Below are 15,377 nucleotides of genomic sequence, written 5' to 3' on the forward strand. Positions count from 1 at the left end.
CGCTTGAGCGAGCGCTGGGCAGACTGGGACGGTGGGGTCACTGCTGGTTCACATCTGGTTCACCACTTGTGGGGATGACGGGGCCAGGAATGCTAAGCACGCTGCATCACGCAATGAGCCACTCGGTCCCCCAGGTCATGCCAACACACCTTTTTGGAAGCCATTAACATACTGGGACCGAGACCTAGACCTGGAAAAAGGATGGCAAGACCTGGGGGGAGAAGGGCAAGCGCTCCTCGCCCAGGGGCATCTCCAGCCTCCTCCATCTCTGAGGACACACATCGCTTCTTCCATCAGGAGGAAAGCTCTCCAGGGGTGCAACCACACGGCTGCAGGTCTTCTCCCACCACGGTGCAATGTCAGTCCATGGCAGCTGCCTCTCCCAGCCACCCCTGGCCAAGGCTTCTTCTTGGGACACCTACCAAGGACACCCCGAAGGTCTGGGATAAGGAAAGACAACACAGGTCTGAACGGCTTGGCATAGGGCTCTGACCGCTGAGCTGCCTTGCCTCTCAGAAAGGCCAAAAGCATCATCAAAGCGTGCTCGGTTCAGATGGCCAAACATCTGCAAACGTTGCCGCAATGAAACCGAAGCTGCAGCAAATAAAGGCAATTATTGTAGAGTATTCCCAAGGTTTCATCTTAATACAAAACACCCGACCAAGCAGTCCGGTTACTTCTTTTGCATTAAAAAAAACCCACACCAGTCACGTGTAATCCAAAAAGGTTAATATTTTATTAGATTTCAGGTAATTTCCAGCAGAGTTGCACTTTTGCACCTTTACAGCCTTCTCTGTTTATACGCCACGCAATAAATTTGCCATTGGACGGTTCTGGGTTTGATTCAGGCGTAGGTGAGGCTTGCTCTGCTGGCTTCTATGGGAAAACTGAAATCGTGAGGAAAAAAGGGATTTACCTTTATAAAAAGGGTATGCACAAGCTATAACTAACCTTTAGTATAAATGTAATTAAACTCATACACGTCATCTATCGTCCTATTTCCTAAAAGACGTTCAACAAAGCAGCTGAGGCACCTCCAGTGCTCACCAAACAAGGCCAGTATGGGGAAAAGCTCCTTCATGAGGGGCTGGCAGATGTGACATGGGACCTACAAGAGATCCACACCCTCCTGGGTCCTTACGAGCCCGCGTTTAAGCTACTGAATCTAACCCGTAAGGTCTCTAAAATTCCCACTCGCATGATGGTCAACACTGAAAAGCAATGAACTGATCCGTTAAAAGCAATTAAGGATAAAAACAAAAAACAAAAAAAATCTGATTAAAAAAAAGCAAAGAAAGACTCTTCTTGCAGGTCTTTTCGGTCAGTCCAGCTGTCACAGGGATTTTGGCAAAGCCTGGATTTCTTGGCATTCCTTCTGGAAAACTGCAAGGAGAAGAGCAAAATGAAACAGATTTAGTTGTTGGCCTCTTTCTTTGTACAAGGGGAAGAAAATCATAACGTATTCAGTAGAAATGAATGGGGACATGCAAGTGTGCTCAGCAGTCATGGGCCCCAGCTGTTTATTTAGGAATATATGGTGAGAAAAGACACAGAACCCCCCAAGTTTGTCCCCAAGCCCTCTCCCACGCACCACATTCATCCCAGAGAGGAGAAGTTGGACCATGCCTGGCAGCACCCCGACCAGTTGGTCCCACGAACAAAAGGTGAGGCTCAGCATGTTGGAAAAGTCCTTCTCCAGCATCTTGGTGATATGCTCTGCAATCGCAGAGGACGACAGCGTCAGATGTCAGATGACAGAGCCATTACGCTCCAGGAACTCCCAGTTTGCACTGTTCTCTGCTGGGACTGCCAAGGTTGTAACGCTAGTGATGGCAGCTTTGACCTGGGCATACCCAAAAAACCTGCTGGAGAAGCGTCAAAACTGATCTTCCAAAGCAGATGTGGAGTTTATTAGGTGAGTCTACATCCCACCTAGGTGTCCATCATCTCCGGTCAAGCCGGCATGCCAGACCTTTGGCCAGCATAAAAGAACTTCACTCAAATAACAGTTGCTTCAGCTGATTCTTGTTTGGATTCAATTCCCTGGTTGTCCCCAAACCCAGCTTTCCTTAGTCTTCTTACTTAGGAAGCAAAATTATAGTTTTCTAGGTAGTAATTTCCTAGCTTGGTCCCTTCCTTTCCTGATTTCTGACCTCATATGAGCTCTTCTACCTCATCTCTGGCCATTCAGATCATTCTTTTGTGTTGAAACCTGATGGATTGAGGGGACAGCAAGGGTAGGGGAGCTCCAGTGAAGGATGCTGCTGACGTTGCCTCTAGGTCAATGTTAGGGTCCTATCCCCAGGCCAGCCCAGGCTGAGGATTTGATCATTACTGGTTTATTCTCTGCCAATCAAAGCAAGTTTCTTTTATCAGAAGACACAAGATGAATTAACTTTCTTCTTTTCTTTGGGGAACGGGAGATAGGGAGATAGGAATTTTCTTCCTTATTCTGTCTGAACCCATGTAAAACAGAACAGAAAAGGGTGGGGTGGCAAACACCACTGTGATTTATTTATTGCACTGCTAATGCAGCACATCCAGGTCCTGGTTTTCCAGGTAAAGAAAGGCTGGGGGCTGTTGGCTGTGGGGAGATTAGAAGCAATTGGGGGAGCGAGGAGCAAGCTGCTGAGACACGTAAGTCAATTAGAAGCTTTGCCTAAGCACATGAATGACGGTGAGATATTTTTAGTGTCTCGGCGACTGGACGAAGTCATGCCGTCTTAGGTCTCTCGGGGAGGAAGAAAGACCTGAGTGCTTCCCGGACCAGGTTGCCTGCGGAGGAGTTTCTAAGATTAGCTTCGTGGGGGTATTTGAGAAGGGACCAGGCCAGGTTAGATGACAGTAAACATTTCACCAGACGTGTGTGTCACTGAGGGAATGAAGACAAGAGGTACTGGGATACAAAAAGTTCTTTAGGGATGAGAGTTGGGTCATCTTGTCCTGCCAGGCCAAAAGCATGGCTTATGAGATTTTGCTTCTTTGTGTTTATTTGGCTTTAGCAAGAGAATTAGCTCATTTGTTGCTTTGCTTCTACTCAAAAATGAGTGATGGTTTGTATTTTAATTGTGAAATTAAAAAATGTCAAAATTCCTTGTGGCAATTTTTATGTAACTGCCCAGAAAAACAAAACACAAAACCCCCGTCTTCTTCTGCTCTTTTATACATCCCATCGTGATCTTTCTGTTCCTGGATTCCCAGGTCATTCCTGCTTGTCTCAGGACAGCTAGAAACCCTCTGCCTCTGCTTCCTCCTCCCCGCAGCCTCCTTCAGCCTGTCTGAGCATAAAATAAAGATCTCTGCAGGATAATGCACCCTGTCCTAAAACAGGTAGGGCTAAAACCACCTCCTGTAGAGCCTCTCCCTTCACCGGCTGTAGGAGACACCCAACCCACCAGCTCAGCTGAGATGATGGGTCTCCCACGCCTCGCCCCACGCCCCCAGCCAGTGCCTTAGCAAGAAAGCCAAGCATCCACCCCAGACAAAACCCAGGCAGCGGAGCTTGCGGAGGAAAACAGCAGGGTTGCCTTCGTTTTCATACTCATCCCCAGCTGAGCACCATCTCCTTGAAGAGGAGCATACGGCTGTAGGGACATGCGATGTCCCTCTCCAACCTCATCCCGGGATTGCAATACTCTTGCTGTCTTTCAAGTAGTCCTGCTGAAGAACGGGTCCTGCTGAAGAACAAGTCCTGCTGAAGAACAGGTCCTGCTGAAGAACAAGTCCTGCTGAAGAACAGGTCCTGCTGAAGAACGGGTCCTGCTGAAGAACGAGTCCTGGAAGAACTTGCGACTGGGTGGAAGGCAATCAGGCTCTGGCCCATGGCAGGACCTTGTTCACCACCATCCCTGTCCAGTGCACTTGGAGTACCTCCAGTTGGAAGGGACCCATAAGGATCATTGAGTCCCTGCTCCTCGCAGGACTGTTGTCCCTCACGCGGGGTTCGTCACCCGCTGTGCGAGGAGCCAGTCTCACACAGAGCCGAGATGGTTGTTTCTTCCGTGTCTGCGCAGAGATGGGTGCTGGGTGGTAACCCCACAGAGCTGGCACCCCTCGGTTCACACACGGTAAGTGCTTTATACATTCCGAGCAACAGTTATCAGGACTTTTTACATTTCCACTTAGTCACCCTTACTTCTGTTGGTTCTTGTGTGCCTCCTCTTCACGTACAGTCAGTGTCCTTTCTTCTGACTGCGCATATTCAGTGGGGAAGGGGCTTTGTTGGGGAGGGGGCTTTCCTGCCCGGGGGTGGGGGTTTTACCGTGCTAATTAGGGTGGTTCAAGTAGTTGTTTCTTTTTCTGTTCTCTTAGTGCTTACCTTGGTACTCCCTTCCTTGGCCGACTCAGCAACTTTCTTCCCCAAGGCCGTGCCCAGTTCACGCCCTACAGAGGTTGAATAACGTCTTGTTTCATTCCTCACCAGAGCCTTCCTGGGATTCACCATCCTCGGTGCACCTAATCCCTCAGATAAACGCTGTCAGTGTAACCTAAAAGCCATTTGGTTAGACTACAGGACTACTTAAAGACTTCCCAAGAGTTGGCTAACCCTGCCGGCTTGTAACTGTGGAGCAACCTGGGCAGGTCTCTGACCGCCTGCTTTAGGCTTGGCATCTCTTTAACATCCCAGGACATGAAAATCATATTGTTCAGCTAACGTAACACTGAAGAAGCAGCAAGAATATACTGTCTCTTACTCAAAGAATTTGCTGATGATGTCTACGAGTGATAGAAACCGAGCTGATGGTGCAGACAATGGCAGGACAGAAAATGAAATCAATTTACCCAGCCTCAGAGAAAGCATCAGGCTTGTGCTGCTCACCAGGAGGACCTTGTCCAGGTTTCTCTTGGGTGCACCTCTTGCAGACTTCACCCCCTTAGAGAGACGGACTTCCATCTGGGCAAAGACCTGACTTCTTCAGCTCCTGGACCTTGACTTTCACGTACTCGTCCAGCCCGTCCTGCCGGAGGAGCTGATCCTGCAAGAGCGGGACGACGCAACCCTTGTCACAGCTGCCTGGTGCAATGACAATATGTTCTGGCATTTCTCTCCCTGGAACCTCCTCAAGTTCCAGGGAGAACTCAAAGTTAAACCAGGACCGTGGAGGGGAAAGCAATAGAATTATCCCTATTCATGCATAAATCCCGGCTTAGCTCAACCCAGTGTGCAGGGAATGGCTTTGCATTTGTTTCCCAGCAGGATGAGGGTGCTGCCTACCCAGCTCAATGGTCAGGGAAGGATTGAGAAGGCAGCAGCGGGCAGAGGCAATTGCCAGGACAAGCCCTGCTCTGCTGGAGCCTACAGCCACCCATCCCATGGCGTACGGGATGCAGCTGTAAACACCCACCAAGGAGAAAACAACAAGAATGTCCTCCATATAATCTTGTATCAGGTTTCTCCTGTTCAGGTAGAGCTTCCTGATGTGCCCTCTCAGCCTGGAGATTTGTGAGACAGAACAAAAAGGCGACATTTGAAGTTCTGGGGAGGAGGATTCTCCGTCCCCATAGGTGAGCACGGGAGAGGACATTGGTCCTATTTGTGATCCAAAGCGTCCAGGTTTTTTGTCCATATCAAAATCGCAGATTTCTTTAGGAAAAAAGAGACTGCGCTCCTAGTAAAGCGTAGCTTGAAAAGGCAGCCGAAGAGCAGCCAGGCTATGGGAGAGGGAGAGGCTGAGTCGTCCCCACCGCAAGCCTGCGGGAAGAGGGCTCTTGGGGACCAGAGCTGGTCCTGCCATCGGGCAGGGGGGTGGATGAGGCCATGGACAACCCTCCCAGACCTGCACACACCCAAAATGAACAGAAATGGAGAAAAGCAATGGAAAGCAACACTGGAAAAGAGACCTGGAGGAACTCCTGGCTGGCTGGGAAAGGGCATTCAGCCAGTAATGCACATGATTAACGCCTCTTTTGCTAATTTGAGGGAGAGCCAGGGGACACACGCATGAGATGATAAAATATTTATCTTGTTGCTGGTGGGGAAAATCCACTTTTTGGAGGGGGGGAGGGGTTAAAGGGGTAGGGCAAACTGCAGCATCTCGGCCGGACACCTCGGCCCCTCAGGCAGCCCTCGATGACCTTAAGGGACTTTTCTGACCTAAGTGATTCTATGATTCTATGCTAACCCATGCAACGCCCACAGGACAGCACTACACCTCCAGGTGCCCAAACAGTTTGGTAAAGCTGGCCACAAAATATTAACTAGGTTGGAAGTTCAGATGTTGCTGTTTATGTTTTCATGGCAAATAGACAGAAAAAAGAGCCTATCGTATTTAATGGGAAAAGACACGTGTGTAAATGTTAGCACTGTAACTGATGCGCTTGTTACCAAAATTAAAAAATGAATAATCCTTCCCAGCCAGCAAACTCTCTGTAAAGGACTCCGTCTGCATCTTTTCCTTTATTGCTCTGCCCTTTTTGGTTTTCGATACCTGGTTCCTCTCCAAAATGGCATCGTGCATGCCCAGAGCCTTTTACATTACAAAAGACAGTGAACGTCAGGAGGAGGAAATTCCCAACGCTACCAAAGCTCTCCTGACCCAAGGCAAAGCTGCCCACAAGGCGGTTGGAAGCCGGCGGAGCCCTCATGCCGGCTACCCTGGCGCTGCCGGACCAGCACCAGGCAGGACCAAGGCAGGGCTCGGGGTCTTCTGGTCCTGAAGCCATGCACGTGGCAATGCCAACGCATCCCCTGCGTCTCTGCCCATGACGGACAAGGGCCCTCGGCTACTCCTTTTTATAAGCCATGGGAGACATCCGTCCTCCAAAGAGAAATGGGGCTCTTCTCACGTCTGCTCTTTGGAAATACTCTGGTAGAAAAGGAATAAGGATTTTGACTACAGAAAGAAGGCAGAAAATACTCACCTTCATCCATTCCAGGGGGAATGAAAAAAATAAAAGAAGAAGAAAAAAGACTCTTTTAGGAAATATGGCAAAGCTGAACCTTTTATCGTGCCCTTTAGTGAGAGCAAGTGGCGCAGTTTGCCGAAAAAAGACAGCATGGCCAGTCCAACCCGTAACAACATCACGGGTTTACTGGCTCACGTCAGACCCAGGTGCTTAAATCCTTTAATTTTGGCTGTTACGGAACAAGATAGTCCTTTCAAACTCCTTTGAATTAAGGATGGTTTCTGTGGTGGGATCCCCAACAGCCCATCATGGGCAGAAGAAAAGGGCAAATCCCTCCGTGCTGTCTGGGCAGAGGGACGTTATAACAGGAATGGCGAAGGGAGGCGGGTGGCTTGTGTTGAAGACAGCGATGAAAACAAGGGGGATGAGAGAAGGGCTAGAGCAGGTCAGAATCACTCTGGGGAAAGGCAATTAAACAGATTTTACTGGCATAGCAATGGGGTCATGCTGTAAACCCCCGAAACGGGTCTGGGTGCCAATGCTCTTAAATGCGCAATGAGCTGGGAATTAGTCATCACGTGGAATGCCATTTTCCATGCACTGGGTGGGTAAGAGAGGCCGCGAATGAGACCTGATCCGGCCATGGATAAAGAGCATCCCCTCTCCAGCCTGCTCTTGTGGGACCTGGCCCGTGCACGAAGGCTGTTACAGCATCTTGGTGACCACCAAGGTGACATCGCTGCACTTCCCAGCCTGGCAAGCTTTAATTGCCTCTTGCAGCACGATTTCATGTACTGCCGCGAAAATGTATTCAACATCAACGATAATCCAAATGGATGAGCACTCCAGGATGCTCTTGAGGAAAAGAAAGGGAAAGAGGACACCAGGAGCACCAAGGACACCGCGGGTCCAAAAGCGCTGCATCGATGCTTGGTGCCGGGCTTGTGGTTTCAGAGACGGCTCCTGGCAGGGATGCTTGAGCTCAGACATCCCCATGGCTCTGCTGGCCGTGAGTTTGGGGTATCGCCTCCACCTGCTTCTTTCCCATGCCATGAGCCCCTGGTCTCTTCGCAGCCTCCCTTTAAGAAGGACTCACGGAAATACCAAAGCGGTTCCCACGCAGCACAACCTGCCAGTCGCCTCTGTCCAGATTTCATCCCTTTTGCTGTTGGCATCGCCTGTCCCTGGGGTGTCCGTGAAGACACCACTTTAGGCACCAGGTCTGACACGGGGAGAGTCACTTCCACGTGCCTGATCGGGGCCAAAGCCACATCTGCTCCCCATGGAGGGTTTTTTTCCACCACCCTGACCCCACCACTGCCGTCCTGGTTGCAAATGGATGGGTCCATGTCCGGGTTTCCATTATCTTGGCATCAGGAGAATAACAGGAATCCCTTACCCGTGGGCTGATCCCCACCACGGGAGCATGCCCCTTTCTGAGAGGTTTTGCATCCCAGGAGGTTGAACAGACCCCTCACCTCGTCCTTCCACTCCTGCCGGGGTGGAGGGAGGAGAACAGGATTTAGCAGGACAGCACGGGCTGGCTGGGGACAGGGACGGCTTCGGGTGACAGGCAGCAATGGGAAGAAGCAGCGTGGGGGGCTGCAATGCCCCCTCCACCCACAAACTTGCCCAGAGACCTTTATTCCAGACAAGTCCAGCTGTCTGGAGCAGAAAGGAGAAAGCTATTGCTTTTGGCACGAAGGTGCCAAAGAGCCCGATGCAGATGGGGTCGAAGGCAGACTTGGAGGAGCGGTGCAAGGAGAAATCATCAAATCATTGAATCACAGAATGGTTTGGGTGGGAAGGGACCTTTAAAGGCCATCTAGTCCAACCCCCATGAGCAGAGACATCTTCAACCAGACCAGGTTGCTCAGAGCCCCGTCCAACCTGACCTTGAATGTTGCCAGGGATGGGGCATCTACCACCTCTCTGGGCAACCTCTGCCAGGGTTTCACCACCCTCAGCGTAAACAATTTCTTCCTTCCATCTAGTCTGAATGCAAGCCACTGTGGCAGATGCAAATACCAGGGGAGTTTTCTCCTTGCTAGGCACAATAATTCCACCACCACCACCTCCCAAAGGAGCTCTTTCTGCAGCATGGCCTTTGCTCTCTAACATCCTTACCCTTCCCTCGTTTCCCTGCTCCAAACCCTGGCTGGCCTATTCCGAAGTGGGAGAAGGTCCCAGGGAGCTCTGCAGGAGATGGGACCCAGCTCTCCACTCGCTCCTGGCTTCTGTCCCAGAAGACCCTGTGGACTTCCCTCTACTTTGCTGCAAGCTATAATCCCTCCTCTGATATTTCCATGGGATGCCAAGAAGGACAGCTAATTTTCCTTAGGGCAGGAAGCTGTCAGAGAGCCAAATCTGCTTTATGCACCCCTCTGGATCGATCCAAGTAGGCAACTCCCGGTTTTATTTTTCTTTCTAGAAACAAGCCTCTGCCAAACCCTCTGAGCACAGCTAATCCTCGGAGCTAGATTTGTATTATTTGCACAGTTCCCGTTCTTTCTACTCAGTGCAGTTTGGTGGGGAAGATCCCCAGGGCCAAGGGGCTCTTTTCCCAGCGAGCAATCAGAATGAGTTGCTGCGGGCATGGGGGACCGGGATGGGATGCTCTGGCTCCTCAGACAGCACTGAGATCGCTCCATCAGGATCTGGGGACCGGATTCTCCATAGAAATGGCCACGGCTGCGTGGTGTTGCAGCCTTCTTGCCTCTCTTCCCTCCGCTACAGGCAGGGCTATGATCCTTCTCCAAAACTTGCCGTGTTTTAGGCATGTCCCTGGCCTGCCCCAGTGCTGGCGTGCACTCATGGCTTCTCGTACTCACAGTTGTTAAGAGCCTCTTGTTCCTCCTGCAGCATTCTCAGTCATTTTTGGGGGTATTTCAGCTGCATTTTCACCTTCTGCATCTTTTCACGTTGAAAGGACATCCTTGTTATCACAGCCTCACCATGTGAAGAGAGTTACAAAGCCTCATAGTAAATAATCTAAGCTCTCTTGTTGTCAATGTTGGGAGAAATCAGTCTCCAAAGCCTGAATTAAAGGTGTGTAGGGATGAAAGTCAAATCACCCAGGTTTGGACATTTGAGCTCATTTACCCTCATAATCCCTGGAGGTAAGGTCTAGGTCTAGGACATGGGCAGCAGAAGCCTGGGGAAGGTCCCCTGCTATGCTTGCAGAAGCAGAGCAGATGATGGCACAGGTTGCCCTCTCACCTTGAACCTCTGCCATTTCAGTCAACCTGTCCCAAAGTCCTCATCATCCCCAGGTTGTCCCTGGTTTTCCACAACCAGGCTGTGCTCAGAGGAGCGGTGATAAGACCTCAAAGACGTCTGTATTTCAAGAACCGCTTCAGGGAGAAAAAGAAGGTAATTAAGACTGATTTTCCAGCTGATGTCACTTGTGTCATCGCTCAGGCACTGGGGCATGACTGGTGCTCACCACTCACCCCTTCGATGGCTGGTCCTGGCACGGGACAGCTTCGTTACCCGAGGAAGCCTCCAGCACAGCTGCCCTGGGTGCCAGATCAGCAGCAGGGCAGGGGACATGATTTTATACTCTATGAAAGTCAGGGGGATGTGAAGATATGCAAGATTTGGGGGTGAAAACCCAGGAGAAGGCTTGCTCCTTGATGTGGGCCAGCCAGGAGATGAGTGTGCTCAGCTGGGGTCCAGAAGACCCATGGCCAAGCACTCCCCACCACCTCCAAGCCCGCTCCAGGGATGCTTGAAGCTCGGACCCCCCCAGCAATTTGGCTGCTTGGTTTTTGGCCGAGGTGCGAAGGCAGGGTCAGCCCTGGAGCTGCTTTCAGCGAGCAGAAAGCCAGGCCACGTTGGTTCTGCACCCGGGAAGCATCCAGGGGAGCAAAACCGGATCATGGGGGCTCAGCCATCACTTGTTCCCATCTTACACCATGCAGCAGTGCCCCCACCCCAATAAAGACATTCATGGGCTCCTTCTTTCTCATTGCACCATAGAAAGGGTTCTAGGGCTAAATTAAACCTGTCCAGGGCTGCTTTTTGGCCAGAGTCCACCCTTCCAGCCACGGCCGATCTGCTAAACCCTCTCCTTTCCAAAGCAAAGGGCTGGGCCCTTTGGTTGGGACCCCCACGCTGTACCTGTCCCCACTTAGCTTCTTCTCAGTGCTCTCTCCAGATATTTTTCCATCTCTCATGAGCTTTTCCTTCGCCATAAAAGTGTTGTCCTCGCTGTAAAATTCCCGCTGTCAGACTGGTTGTCTGCTGGTGCCATTTCTCCGTTGAAGACCCCAGAGGTTCTGCCTTGCTTTCCTCTGGAAACGTCAAACCCATCTCATGGGGTCATTTTGCAGAGGGAAGCAGCTCTTTGGGGCCAGTTTTATCCAAGCGTGTCTTTCACAGCAGCACACTAAGTGTAAGCGAGTTTGTTCTAAACGTTTTTATTTTACTGGCAAAATCCAAAGTATCAAGAGAGATATAAGCGTGGCAGGTAAAATCAGGATACGTTTGGCATGTAAGCATGGTGGGTTATGGGGTGAAAGGCTCGTCTCCACAAGCACAGAGGTGTGATGGCTGGGGGGACCCCAATAGCCTGGTCAGAGACACGGACACCCCGATCCCACTCCTCCTGGGAGACCATCAACCCCACGGTCCAGGGTGATCCCCCTCCCAAGGAGTCCCAACCTTGGGATGGAGGGTCACTGCTGAAGGGTGTGGGACTCATCGTGGCATGCAGGGGAAAGGTGCTTGGGGATTCCACAGGACTCTTACTTATGCAATATCATAAAATGCATACAAAATACCTCGGAAATGCTTTTATAGGGGGAAAAAATCACCTGAGGTGATTGCTTATGAACCCAGAGAGTAGAGAGAGCAAGCCACCGACATGAATAATAAAACCGAATCCTCTGAGATGATCCCCGCAGCACTCTATATACACACGTATTCACCAGATGCTTTTTTGGGACGTTGTCTTCTACCCCCAAACACTGCCCATGGCTGTAGAGGGGTCCCCAAGGAACAAGAAGGTGCACAACTTACCTTCAGGTCCTGGAAGTGCCTTCTCATGCTCACCTATGCTTTTTCAGACATTCCCCTTTCCTCTTCATACCCTTGCTAAGGATGGCTTGCATCCTCTTGTAGGCTTGTACGCCGCTTTGTCTGGCAGCATCTGTTGGTAAAGTGGCCACTGCCGCACTGAGATCCAGACCCAAGATGCCCACGGGGAGGAGGGCCGGTGGTGTGGTCTGGGAAAGGAAAATGCCGTGCTTTACACTGCTATACTGGAGGTGACCCATCTCCAGGACCCTTTCCTGCTTAGGCTTGGCTAACTGGCGCCGCAGTCCATTTTCAGAATTAACTAATCAAGCAATTAAGGTGTCTTCCTAAAGCGAACATGAGTGACTTCTGGATTCTGGGTTTTTGCCTTTTTCTTTTTCTGAGTATGCCACCTACTGACGGGAAAGGCAGGCAGTCATGAATTCATGAGCTGATTACTTTAGGATGCTAAGGGAGACATGAAAGATGTCCTTCAAAGATAGACAAATAACAATGAATTAATTCTAGAAAAAAATCTATAGTTTACAAGAATTAGCGGATTAGAGTAAAACAGGCAGCTAATTTTCTGCATTTGAGCATGATCTACTTTGGACTTCAGAAATCTCTCTGAGTTGGTGACCAAGTAATCCTTTTGCCCTGTGGATTTCTTCGCAGCCTTTCAACAGGCAGATTGTAAGCCTGGACTCTTCTTCTGAGCCCGTATTGGGGTTATTCTGTAAAAATGAAAAGAACCTTCAGTATAAAATGAAGAAAAGGTGAGGTGACGGGTCATACCTTCATAGCATGGCAGCAGGTTGTTTTGAATGGATACGGTAAGGGAGTGGTAGATTTCTGCTTTCTTCTGGAGGATGACTTTTTCAGTCTCCCTGGTGATGAAGTCTGTCTGCAAGAATAACTTCAAATGCTTGCCACCACCGCTTCGGTCATAAAAAATGATCTACGCTAACAACCTGATAATAATAATTTCATAAAGATGGTCTAAATTAAAGTGTGGCATTCAACAGACGACTGGAACAGTTGGTGCCTGTGGGCATCACCTCTCCGTCGTGCTTTGACTTAACATGGAGATGTCCCTTCCAGCTGAAAATATTCTGTTCTGTTCTGTTCTATTCTAACGTCCAGCTGGGAAGTTTTATGCCTGGATACAAGAGCAAGTGCATGGAGTCCACACCCTCCTCAATACCACGCTTGCTAAATACAAGGTGGAACATCTCATATCTCCCTTTCTCACCTCTACAGGAGCTCAAAACAGAGCTAATCACCTCAACAGGTCCTACAGAGACTGTGCTTTCTCCCCGTCCCCTCTCCTAGTGCTCGTTCTTGCTTGCAGAGCCCCTCGCAGGCGTCCTCCCTCTCCCCTCGCAAGGCGAGCGCACCTCCTGCTGAAGGAACCTGAGCTTGTATTTTATGTCAGCCACCGGGTACTTCGTCACGGCTTTCTGCAGCTGCTGCTGCGTGGCATCTTTGAACGTGTCAAGGCAGGCTTGCAGTGTGGAGCAGGCACCCATCTGGATCCCATTGGGGTAATAAATTCACCGAGAAAAAGGCGTTGTATCATCCACCGTCTCCCCACCCTGATGGAGCAGGAAGCCAAGGGGAAGCCACAGGAATGCAGGGTGGGACGAAGCAAGCAGAGCAGCACGATTTCCACCATCCCAGGAAGGGGAAACTTCCTTTAGATAGTCCAGACTGAGCATGTGACCTTAATTATTTTTTTCCTTTGAAAAGGAGCAAATGCTGGACGCAACGAGTTGTCCCTTTCTAAAGCCTAAAGCTACAACTGCTACCCTGGTCCATCTTGGCTGGAGGAAGCTCTCCTGGTCCTGCGGCAATGACCTGAGGAGGTCTCCTCCAGGACACAGTGGTTGGGATGATGTTCACGTCCCACTTCATGATACCTGAATGGATCCAGGTTTTGGGGTGCTGTGGCATTTCCCTGCTCCCCAGGTCTGCTGGACACCGGGCAATCAGGAGCCAGAAGAAGCACAACGCTCTTCGGGTTAAGCAAGCGACCGGATGAAAACTTGTCTTCATTTTAGCCCTGTTCACTGGTTATTCACCTTCTAGTGTCTCTCTTTTCTGCCCCATCTTTCTGATTCCTGTCTGCTACACAAATCTCAAGCTGTCTGAAGCATGAACTGTCATGTCTGGTTTTATATCATTGTTGACAATGCTTGGTGCTGAGGATATGACCGTGTGTGGACAGATAGCTACCCTCTGAGGTTCTGCCGCCTGAACAGACCAAGAGAAGCTGCTGGGCATGGCAGGAGAAACTGCTGAACGGACTCAGGTAGGTTTCTGCATTTCAAAAGGGTGGAATAAAATTCTGTGTCATGCAAAAGAGACTTTGAACAGGAACATGTGGGATCCTGAACATCCCCCGTGTCCAATTCAAGGACAGATCCCCAGTGGCATGCTGGACACATCAGCTTCAGCCTCATCACAGTGTTGTATGAAGTCACCTTCTAATGGGCATTTCCTCCCATCAGGGCACGGCGTTCCCTGCCCTTGGAGAGGATTTCCAGGGAGCTCTGCAAAGCCAGGACAACCTGCACCCATGGCCTGTACATTACAAGAAGTCTCTCCCTGGGTCCAGGGAGGAGAGTACCATTGAATCTGGATGTCCAAGGATGCTCCGATGGCTGTAGTTGCCTCCTGGGCTGCCAAGGAGTGCTACACTGGTTGCATCCACTGATTGAGGGAATAAACCTTCCTTGAAATGGCTTCAAAGCCTTCCCGTGTGGCAAAAACTCTGGATCACCCCTTTCCATAGAAGAATCGAAAGATGGCCGTTGGGGAAAAAACATCTGACAACTTATTTGAGATATTCGGTCCCCTTTCTTGTCCCAGGCAGGCTGTGTTTGGAGAGGAATTGCGACAGCTTCTCCGCAAACTGATCCAGAATGTCCTTTGGGTCATTTTGCATCTTTTTATCTGGAGGGAGGACATGGTTAGGGTGTCTGCAACCCTCTCTTAGGGAGGCACCTCCCAAGCCAAGCATCTCCCAGGGTCAGCAGGCACCATGGCTTTTCTGTACTCCCAGTCCTTCGGAGCCCCTTCCTCCCCATCTTCAGGATTTTGGTCTCTCTTGCACATTTTTTTCCGGCGAGTGGCTCTCAGTAAATCAGCAGTGCCACCTTTTCAGATGAAAGGGGATTTCTCATTAGTGCCTCAGTTCTCCAGGTCTCTCTAGGGGCTGTGCCAACCAAAGATCATTTCTGACAGCCCTGGGAAAGCAGCCATTTAACCAACCCCCTCGTCTGTCAGCTGCTCCTCTTAGAAACAAAAGCTCATGAGGCTGAAACGGGTGAGCTCAGAGGGAGGATTCATCTCTCCTAATTTCAGGTGCCTACCTCCCATTTTGCACAGGAAGCTACATGAGAGACACAAAACCTCCCCTTTTTTGCCTCAGTTTATGTTATGTCCCGAGACACGCGCACAGGACACCCCTTGGGTTCACCGGCACACGCACGTTCGCAGGTCCCTCGAGC

This window comes from Calonectris borealis, chromosome 3 (genome assembly GCF_964195595.1).
Source record: "Calonectris borealis chromosome 3, bCalBor7.hap1.2, whole genome shotgun sequence".
Taxonomy (NCBI): domain Eukaryota; kingdom Metazoa; phylum Chordata; class Aves; order Procellariiformes; family Procellariidae; genus Calonectris; species Calonectris borealis.